General features: G+C 43.8%; 1 non-coding gene across 1 annotated transcript; it reads left to right on the forward strand.

Moving 5' to 3' along the window:
- Positions 1-5708: 5708 nt before the first annotated feature.
- On the forward strand, positions 5709-5783 carry Trnas-cga. Its single transcript has one exon. It is a non-coding gene; the product is annotated as a tRNA-Ser (tRNA).
- The last annotated feature ends 5574 nt before the right edge of the window (positions 5784-11357 follow it).

The raw sequence follows: 11357 nt of genomic DNA on the forward strand, positions 1-11357 counted from the left end.
GGTGCATGAGTCACCAGATGCAGGTGAATGTAATGTTATGTGCAGTGTACTTGTCCGCATGGGGGACTCACTTGTGCCGCAGAGGTCGGTTATCAATCGACGCTGGCTCAGCAGTTCCTGCGCTTGCGCAGCGATCTGCTGGTCCTTGTCGGCCAACACCTCCTCAACGGCGGCAAGCGGGACGCTGACGTCGACGGGAACAGCCGACTCTCGCGCCTCTTTAGCTGCAGCCTTGCTGCGGGTTAGGGCGGGGGAAACACCGGCGGAATCTGCCATCGTGTGTTTGCAGGAGCTTTATTTGGTATGGGTGGGCACGACAATTATGCTTTTTCTGAAAAGAAAAGGTTAATAGTAGGTCCTACAGAAGAGGGGGAATGCCCTACGGCCTACCGTGCGCCGTTGGTGCAGTGGCGCGGCACCTAAAGGAGGTGCGGAGGAAGAGAAGTGGCCTACAGTACGCGGGGTGGTCCGACGTGAACGGGCCCCTGGCACTGATCAACCCTAACACAGAACGAGAGAGTCTCGCTAGGTTTGTAACCGAAGTTACGGGTTACTGTGAGTCAGTGACTCTTGACGACAATAGAGCTTCTCCGCGAGCTACGCGGCTTTTCGACGAAAGGGAGCAAGCTGAACCTTCCGCCGACCCACCGAGCGCTACTGGCGCCTCGAAAGGAACTCTCTGTAGAGCAGAGCGGTCAGCGAGGCCTAAACCCCAATAGCTACCGTTGCACCGGCCATCACCGGCTGAGAGCTCCTTCCACTACGACGGCAGGAGCGCGTCTTTTCAGTTAGGATACTCGGTAAGCACTTTAATATGGGAAGGACCCTGATTCGATAAGTGACTGAGGGTAAAAAATCAGGGTAGGTACAAGAGTTCAGATATAATTTACCGTATATTTGGGCACACATATCCAATGAGCTGATCCTTCACTGTACAATTCTACTATTTCCTGGTCCCTTTTCAGTGATTGCGCAATGTGGTGGCGAGTGCACGTTGTTGGGTGGAGATGCAGATAGACAAGCTGGACTCTGTCATTTCTCGGTGGCGAAGATAGATATTAATTTCAGAGTATTGCCAGCATATTACTCCATTCATCAGAGGATTTAACGCGTACTAAAACGGCACTAAAAGCTCCTCTCGGCACCAGCACAAATCACAACCTTTACATGAGCTGTTAGCGGTTCAGTAGCTCGTCTCCGAGTCATTGTTCCACTTATTTATCCATGCCAACCACATTTTGCGAGAGCTACACAGTTCCGTTCCCGAGGGGAACCACACCACCTTTTACAAACAAAATAACCAAGAACCCTAGGTGAGGATCAGCAATTACACAACAGCAGCCAAACATATTAAATAAAATAGATCAACTACACATGTTGGTATTTATCCAAAAAAAATTTTCAGACAGAAATTACAATTATATAAAGTAAGTTTTGTCCCCTCCAAATGAGGCAAAGAATTTAAATAATAAAGACAATACATTACATATGATTAAACCAGGACATCAAAGTTTCCACAAAGAAAGAAGTACACATTTTTATGCAGTACCGAATTAATCATAGAATAATTACAGAAGCTCAACGATGGAATGTTGAACAAAACAGAAAGCAAAATGAATCAACAAACGGTATGTAGTGTCTACGCTACGGTCTTACAAGTGTTCTCAGCAATGTTATCGTTTCCAGCTACTATTTTTAAAGAATTTTATACGAACTTTACGCATTATTAGTCCTGTACAGTACCATCCTTTGTAGTGGTTTCTACTTTTATCCGTGAAGATCTTGAAAGTGCTCGTCTTCCTCAAACCGACCATCAGCCTTAAGTCTGTGTTTAGGAAGATCCATGAATTCATCCTCACCCAACGCAACCACAGACACCTCCAACAACACTTCTTACCAATAAACCAGAATCGGTTTTGTCCCTATTTCTGCTTGGCCGGCTAACTCCTCCATTTTTCGCTCCTCCTATACCAACAATACAAGTGTCGAGCCTCCCTCTTCCTATGTCTACTCATTGATTAAGCCTACAACTATGTGTGGCATTCCGGTCTCTTATTTAAAGTCCACTGATGTGCACTTCCAGTCAACTATATCCGTCTGCCTGGCTCCTTTCTTTGCTAACCATCCATTTTATGAAACAATAAACAACACACCATCCCACATTTACCATCTAGTTTCAAAATCTCCCGAAGAATTCATTCTGCCGTAGCTCATTTATCCCCTATGCTCAACTGATAACCCAAAACCTGCACTTCCTACTTACCTGCTCCCATACATTGACGACACTGCGTTCCTGTCGCCTACCTTACCCTCCAGTCATTGAAACTATCCCTTCAACTACTGCTTTAATTTCTTCTCGTTGTTTAACCAATGATACGTCTCCACCAGTCCCATAAAAACCCGGAAAGCGCTAGCAAAGCAATCCGTCTGAATACCTTTACCGCGTAATTCATAAACGGCCAATCACTCACATTAAAATACTAAAATACCATGGATTAACATTCCATGCGATATTGACCAGGAATTTCCACCTAACAGCCGTCAAAAAGAACGTTCTCAGTGGACTAAAATATAATACGAAGGCTAAATCCACTTGCCATTCCCCATACCTTTAAGAACCTTATCCCCTTCATGCCCACCTACTCCAGTATTGAATGTGTATCCGCCCTTTCTAAATTTACAGCTCCCTACAAATCCTGGGCCACAACGCACCTCAGTAAGCCTTCCATATTTGTCTACCTTTCTCCACCTGTCTTCTTTCGGAGTTAACCAGACTCTCACATCTGTCCCAAAATTTAGAACATCTTTGGCTCTTCTACACCTCCAGTAAACTTGAATTGCAAGGCACTGTAGTCTCCCTCATTCTTGGGAATCCTGACTTGCTGCTCCTTGCTTGATGGCTCAACTTCTACATCACCATTCACTCCTCATCCTCTCTCCAAATATGAACTCAGCCCAGAGGTCTACCCTTCGTTCCAGCCAGAAATTAACCCACCCATACCATTCCAAATGCATGCTCCAGCCCCCCTTTCCGTACCCAGCTAGCATCTCATTTCTATATAACATTTACTTCTGAACTATCAGTTCCTTCCCAAAAACACATCACCCATGTTTTTTTCCATCCCAGAAATCTCATACATTCTACGAGGGTAATCGCAAAAGTAAGGTCTAGTATTTTTATAAGTACATAAACCTGTTTATTTCTACAGTAGTTTACATCAGTTTACAGCTTGAACATTTAGCTATTTTTCGACATAATCACCATTTCTGTCGATGCATTTTTGTAGACGCTGTGGCAATTTTTGTATGCCCATGTCATACCAGCTCGCCGCCATGCTGGTCAGAAAGTTACGAACTCTTCTTTCACCTGGTCGTCGGAGCTGAACTTCTGGGACCACAATTAACGCTGACAGGTACTGAGAGACTCTGAAAAAACTCAAACGGGGAATTCAGAACCGGAGAAGAGGAGTGTTGAACATGGGCGTACACATTCTCCATGACAATGCTTGCCCACACATCGCTCGGCAAACCGGTGCTCTCCTGCAACAGTTTAAGTGGAACATAATCACCCACCCACCCTATAGTCCTGACTTGGCTTCCAGTGACTATCACCTGTTCCGTAGGTTAAAAGAACATTTGGCAAGGAAGCGATTCAGCTCCGACGACAGGGTGAAATAAGAGGTTCATAACTTTCTGAACAGCATGGCGGCGAGATGGTATGACATGGGCATACAAAAACTGCACAGCGTCTACAGAAATGCATCGACAGAAAAATAGCTAAATGTTCAAGCTGTAAACTGATGTAAATCATTGTAGAAATAAAGAGGTCTATGTACTCATGAAAAAAAAGGAGACCTTGCTTTTGGGATTACCCTCGTAATCCCCATTCATATATCATCATCATAAACATGATAGAATATTCATCGCGGCCGGCCGTTGTGGCCGAGCGGTTCTAGGCGCTTCAGTCTGGAACCGCGCGACCGCTACGGTCGGAGCTTCGAATCCTGCCTCGGGCATGGATGTATGTAATGTCCTTAGGTTAATTAGGTTTAAGTAGTTCTAAGTTCTAGGGGACTGTTGACCTCAGATGTTTATAAAGGTACTTTGCGGGCAGGCGTGTCAATTAGCACCATATTAATTAAAATCGGGGAAGAATTAAAAAGTGGAAAGTAATAGGAAACTTTAATAACTGCACAATATGACCAAGAAGCAATATAATGAAAAATAATAAAAAGCAAAGTAGCAAAGACCAAGAGGGACAGAAAGACATAGGGACGCGTTTGTTTTTTAATACATATAAAAGAACATGTAACACATTATTGAGCTCTTTACCTTCAGTTATCGCGATCGGGCTAGTCGATGAAAAAGTTAAGGAGATTATTTAAAGACTCTTCAAGCGCGTTTAAAATAAATTACGTGCGACGAAGTGATCAGAGACGTTTATTGTCGGGTGAAGTGAAAATGAATCCGACAACATAATTCGAACTTTGTGTTAGCTGGGAAAAATTAACTTGGACGTAAAATACTAAAAAAGAAGGATAGGATCATCACCTCCAATCCCGATTCATATTCCATATTTAGTTAGTGAAAAGAAAAGTTATAATAAACAAACTACATTTCAATTTTATCCACGAATTTGGCTGCATTACGTAGTCTTGACTACATGATAAACAATATCTGTGGATGTTGTATGCAGAGTATCGTCATAATATTTAGCCAACCAATATTGTGGGACGCCAAAAATGTAAATGCATGAAATTGTTCTTACAGCGGATGTATAATGTGTGAGTGCGACGAACTATATTGAGAAACTGATCATTCATTACGTACTTGCATATTTATCTGCGAAAATGGTCCTTGTCGGTACATCAGCATAGAGTTCGAATAGAATCGCTGGAAACTTTGCAAACCATCCAGATTAATCGAACATCTAAATACGCATAATGCTGGTACCACCAGGATGTGTTCTTTCTCCTCACCCCCGTCGCAGTAATTGAATTAAGAGTCAGCCGGGAAATACATTTAAATCAATTGATGACCATTGAGATAGCGTCACGAATTTTCAAACGTCCACTGCCATGTATGAAGGCGAGTGACACCACGAGTCTTAACGTCGATCGAGGGGTGTCCTCGTGATCGTATTGAATGACATTGAGCGGTTACAAGTCCCACATTCCAGAATGATATTTTCACTCTGCAGCAGAGTGAGCCCTGATATGAAACTTCTTGCCAGATTAAAACTGTGTGCGGGACCGAGACTCGAACTCGGGACCTTTGCCTTTCGCGGGCAAGTGCCCTACCAACTGAGCTACCCAAGCACGACTCACGGCCCGTCCTCACAACTTTGCTTCTGCCAGTACCTCGTCTCCTACCTTCCAAACTTTACAGAAGCTCTCCTGCGAAACTTGCAGAACTAGCACTCCTGAAAGAAAGGATACTGCGGAGACATGGCTTAGCCACAGCCTGGGGGATGTTTCCAGAATGAGATTTTCACTCTGCAGCGGAGTGTGCGCTGATATGTAACTTATTGGCAGATTAAAACTGTGGAAACATCCCCCAGGCTGTGGCTAAGCCATGTCTCCGCAATATCCTTTCTTTCAGAAGTGCTACGTAGTTCTGCAAGGTTCGCAGGAGAGCTTCCGTAAAGTTTGGAAGGTAGGAGACGAGGTACTGGAAGAAGTAAAGTTGTCAGGACGGGGCGTGAGTCGTGCTTGGGTAGCTCAGTTGGTAGAGCAGTTGCCCGCGAAAGGCAAAGGTCCCGAGTTCGAGTCTCGGTCCGGCACACAGTTTTAATCTCCCAAGAAGTTTCAAGTCTTTAACAATCCTACAACAACAAAAGTCAAAATTTTAATAACGATTGTGGTGTTGCTCACGCTGCTAAATACTGCATTTTCGGGCAACAACAGTCATATTATTTGGCAGGTGTCATTAGAGCACAGTTAATAAAGTCATTTCATGTAATGATCAAAAAACTAGGCACTCATCTTTTTGTTTCTCACGCTGGTCTCGTCGTAAAATCATGGCTCAATCGTTGAAAATGTAGGTGGTTATGATTACAAGCTCGGATGCAAAGAGGCCTAGGTTTCATTCCGCTAAATCCAAAAGTTATGTAGATGCGCTTCACAAACCATTCTTCAAGATTAAACCTTTCAAAGTTAGCACAATGGTGATGTAAAAAAATAATCAGCACTCCGAAATTAAGTTACACTTCCTTTTCACTGCTTTTATTGCAATATCACGTAAACACAAAACATCACTTCACAATACAAAACATACTTGAAAATATCTCTCTCAGAGTCACTGTTAAAGTTCACATTTTATAAGCGGACTACAATACGCGTCTTTGTAACATTACGTCTAAGACGTCCGACTCTCTAACAACTAACTAATAATCGCTTACGCGCCCAAAAATCGGAGTTACAAGTACGTCAAAGATCATAGTGACAAAAGAAGGAATACACATAAGAATAGTATCAGTGCAATATAAACATATCGATGTATCAAAAGTGAAATCAAATCTGAATGTTGTCTCAAAAAAAAAAAAAAAAAATTGTTCAAATGGCTCTGAGCACTATGGGACTTAACATCTGAGGTCATCAGTCGCCTAGAACTTAGAACTACTTAAACCTAACTAACCTAAGGACATCACACACATCCATGCCCGAGGCAGGATTCGAACCTGCGACCGTAGCGGTCGTTCGGTTCCAGACTGAAGCGCCTAGAACCGCACGGCCACACCGGCCGGCAATGTTGTCTCAGAAATATGTTAAGTAGTTAACAGAAATACAGTAGAATATTACTGGTATCGAGAGGTTCAGGTGAGGTACCATAATGGTTACGTAATTCAAGTACCATTACAAGTCCCACATTGCTTAGAGGCTATATTCATCGCATCACGTTAATGTCATTTGTATTTTAAACTTATAAATCGTTTCTGACTTTAATATGAACTGTTTCACAAAATGCGTAAACAATAGGCGAAGTGAGGCAATATGATCGCTACTGTCTACCCCCTTTCCCCGGCCCCTTCTCCACTATTTTGAGTAGAAGGGGGGGGGGGAACGTAGATAACTTTTAAATGGTAAAGAATGACGAATTGTGACAAGTTTTAGTTTGCCTGTTGCATTCTGGCGACTGCGAGTCGTGGTGACTTGTGCTCATTCACGCCAAATACCGCGTGAAAATGGCACAAAAGCGAAATTGGCCAGTAGTGGGAAATACACAGTAACTAGAGTGGAAAGTGAGAAATATTAGCATTTCAATGCGGGCAGAGTCCTTCGCTTGATCACCGCTCCTCTCCGCGCTCCGTCCCTCTCCATTTCCCGCCTCAGCCGCCGTCGGTGACGCCAGCCGCGTAGCGCGGCGCGGCGTGCACAGTGGTTTACCAGTGCAGGGCCCGCGGCGCAGCGCAGGCCGCGATTCGCCGGCTGGCGCACGCCGGGGCAGATGAGATCGCCCGCAGGCGGACGCGCCCGGAAACCGATTTCACGGATGACCTCGGCGTGCAAATGAGACGCGGGACGCCCGCAAACCTGAGGAATCAGCGCTGGCCTGCTTGCCGAGTGACGTCCGGCACTGTGCAATTACATGCAGGTCTTCAGACCTGCACTGGAACTCAGTACCTAGCTGGCATTTGCGGTAAATTATTCGCAACACGTTGTAATTTCGGCGAACGAAAGTTTGTTACATTTGACTTCACAGCGATCCTGGAATCTAGATATACTGGATGTCACGAACCAGTAAATAGCGGTGATTCCAAGATACACAAATGGTTATAATACTAGCGGAAAAATGCTCATAAAGGAGCATGAAAAATGCGTGTATGGTCGTTCTAATCAAAAGATTCTGACTAAAAAGTAGGGGTCTATAACGTCGCAGTCTGGCTAACTAGCGGTAGAGCAGTATATATTGAAGTTAATATATATACAGGGTGTTTCAAAAATGACCGGTATATTTGAAACGGCAATAAAAACTAAACGAGCAGCGATAGAAATACACCGTTTGTTGCAATATGCTTGGGACAACAGTACATTTTCAGGCGGACAAACTTTCGAAATTACAGTAGTTACAATTTTCAACAACAGATGGCGCTGCAAGTGATGTGAAAGATATAGAAGACAACGCAGTCTGTGGGTGCGCCATTCTGTACGCCGTCTTTCTGCTGTAAGCGTGTGCTGTTCACAACGTGCAAGTGTGCTGTGGACAACATGGTTTATTCCTTAGAACAGAGGATTTTTCTGGTGATGGAATTCCACCGCCTAGAACACAGTGTTGTTGCAACAAGACGAAGTTTTCAACGGAGGTTTAATGTAACCAAAGGACCGAAAAGCGATACAATAAAGGATCTGTTTGCAAAATTTCAACGGACTGGGAACGTGACGGATGAACGTGTTGGAAAGGTAGGGCGACCGCGTACGGCAACCACAGAGGGCAACGCGCAGCTAGTGCAGCAGGTGATCCAACAGCGGCCTCGGTTTTCCGTTCGCCGTGTTGCAGCTGCGGTCCAAATGACGCCAACGTACACGTATCGTCTCATGCGCCAGAGTTTACACCTCTATCCATACAAAATTCAAATGCGGCAACCCCTCAGCGCCGCTACCATTGCTGCACGAGAGACATTCGCTAACGATATAGTGCACAGGATTGATGACGGCGATATGCATGTGGGCAGCATTTGGTTTACTGACGAAGCTTATTTTTACCTGGACGGCTTCGTCAATAAACAGAACTGGCGCATATGGGGAACCGAAAAGCCCCATGTTGCAGTCCCATCGTCCCTGCATCCTCAAAAAGTACTGGTCTGGGCCGCCATTTCTTCCAAAGGAATTATTGGCCCATTTTTCAGATCCGAAACGATTACTGCATCACGCTATCTGGACATTCTTCGTGAATTTGTGGCGGTACAAACTGCCTTAGACGACACTGCGAACACCTCGTGGTTTATGCAAGATGGTGCCCGGCCACATCGCACGGCCGACGTCTTTAATTTCCTGAATGAATATTTCGATGATCGTGTGATTGCTTTGGGCTATCCGAAACATACAGGAGGCGGCGTGGATTGGCCTCCCTATTCGCCAGACATGAACCCCTGTGACTTCTTTCTGTGGGGACACTTGAAAGACCAGGTGTACCGCCAGAAACCAGAAACAATTAAACAGCTGAAGCAGTACATGTCATCTGCATGTGAAGCCATTCCGCCAGACACGTTGTCAAAGGTTTCGGGTAATTTCATTCAGAGACTACGCCATATTATTGCTACGCATGGTGGATATGTGGAAAATATCGTACTATAGAGTTTCCCAGACCGCAGCGCCATCTGTTGTTGACAATTGTAACTACTGTAATTTCGAAAGTTTGCCTGCCTGAAAATGTACTGTTGTCCCAAGCATATTGCAACAAACGGTGTATTTCTATCGCTGCTCGCTTAGTTTGTATTACCGTTTCAAATATACCGGTCATTTTTGAAACATCCTATATATATATATATATATATATATATATATATATATATATATATATATATATATATATATATACAGTCACTGTAAATAAACTTCTAAAGAAACGGTAACTACTGTATGATTTTTAGGTGTAGAAGAAGGAGGCTGGGTTGAATGAAACGCTTTGGCTGTCAAGTTAGTCCTGCGTAAGTCCTTCAGTGATTACGTTAGCAGAATACTACCGAAAGATATTTCACAAAATCAAAAGAAATTCTGATAAGCAAAGGTGGTTAGTGGCACCACAGTTAGTGTCCAGAAACTCATGGATGATACAGGGACTGAAAATGTGGTTAGCAAAGCTAAATCAGAAATTTTTAACACTATTCTCTGGCCAGAATATAATTATCGTACCACTGAAAAGAACCGAGCGAAGTGACGCAGTGGTTAGCACACTGGACTCGCATTCGGGAGGACGACGGTTCAATCCCGCTTCCGGCCATCCTGATTTAGATTTTCCGTGATTTCCCCAAATCGATCCAGGCAAATGCTGGGATGGTTCATTTGAAAGGGCACGGCCGACTTCCTCCCCCATCCTTCCCTAATCCGATGAGACCGATGACCTCGCTGTTTGATCTCTTCCCCCAAACAACCCAACCCAACCCTATAACGTTGCAGTCTGACTAACTAGCAGTAGAGCTGTATACTGGGTGATCAAAAAGTCAGTATAAATTTAAAAACTTAGTAAACCACGGAATAATGTAGACAGGGAGGTAAAAATTGACACACATGCTAGGAATGACATGGGGTTTTATTAGAACCGAAATGCAGGATGGCGCTCCACCCCATATTGTTTAATTCGTGAAAGATCTGTTGCGCGCGTCGTTTGGTGATGATCGTGTGCTCAGCCGCCACTTTCGTCATGCTTGGCCTCCCAGGTCCCCAGACCTCAGTCCGTGCGATTATTGGCTTTGGGGTTACCTGAAGTAGCAACTGTACCGTGATCGACCGACATCTCTAGGGATGTTGAAAGGCAACATCCAACGTCAGTGCCTCACCATAATTCCGGACTTGCTTTACAGTGCTGTTCACAACATTATTCCTCGACTACAGCTATTTTTGATGAGTGATGCTGGACGTATTGAGCATTTCCTGTAAAGAACTTCATCTTTGCTTTGTCTTACTTTGTTATGCTAATTATTGCTATTCTGATCAGAAGAGGCGCCATATCTCGGACATTTTTTGAACTTTTGTATTTTTTTGGTTCTAATATAACCCCATTCCAAGCATGTGTGTCAATTTGTACCTCTCTATCTACATTATTCCGTGATTTATTCAGTTTTCAAATTTATAATGACTTTTTGATCACCCGGTATATTGACGTTGTATAAAAAAATCTATTTGGGGGCCGCTGAAATCCCACCGAGTGCGTATTATTTGTCTCGATCATGTCAAGCAATTACGTGCTCACCGGCGTATTTAAAAACAGCTACACGTAGGGATATATCAGTTCCTATTCCGGTATTAATCATACCTTCAGTACATACACAACACCAATATCTCCACTAAAGTTTTTCAGTTTACTGGAGCCTAATAGTTCGTAACAGAGCGATAATTTGTTAATGTAGCAAAGAGTACTTACGCACGCCGCGTTCCTTGGACAATCAATGTCGTCGCACAGATACTGAGTACACAATGAATGGACCGAAAGAAGTTATTAACGCAGTAATAACACTGATTGCTCGTTTATTGCATTGTTTTCACATCCTAACGTTGCCATGAGGAAGTAGTTTTTCATATCTGGGTGGGATTAATGACGTATACTTCAGTCCAAGATATGACGCGAGTTCCAGAGTCCATTAACTGATTTTATGAAAGTTAATTCTTTTCTCACAATTCGGTTTCGAAATTTAGTCACTA

Source organism: Schistocerca piceifrons, chromosome 2 (assembly GCF_021461385.2).
Source record: "Schistocerca piceifrons isolate TAMUIC-IGC-003096 chromosome 2, iqSchPice1.1, whole genome shotgun sequence".
Lineage (NCBI taxonomy): Eukaryota > Metazoa > Arthropoda > Insecta > Orthoptera > Acrididae > Schistocerca > Schistocerca piceifrons.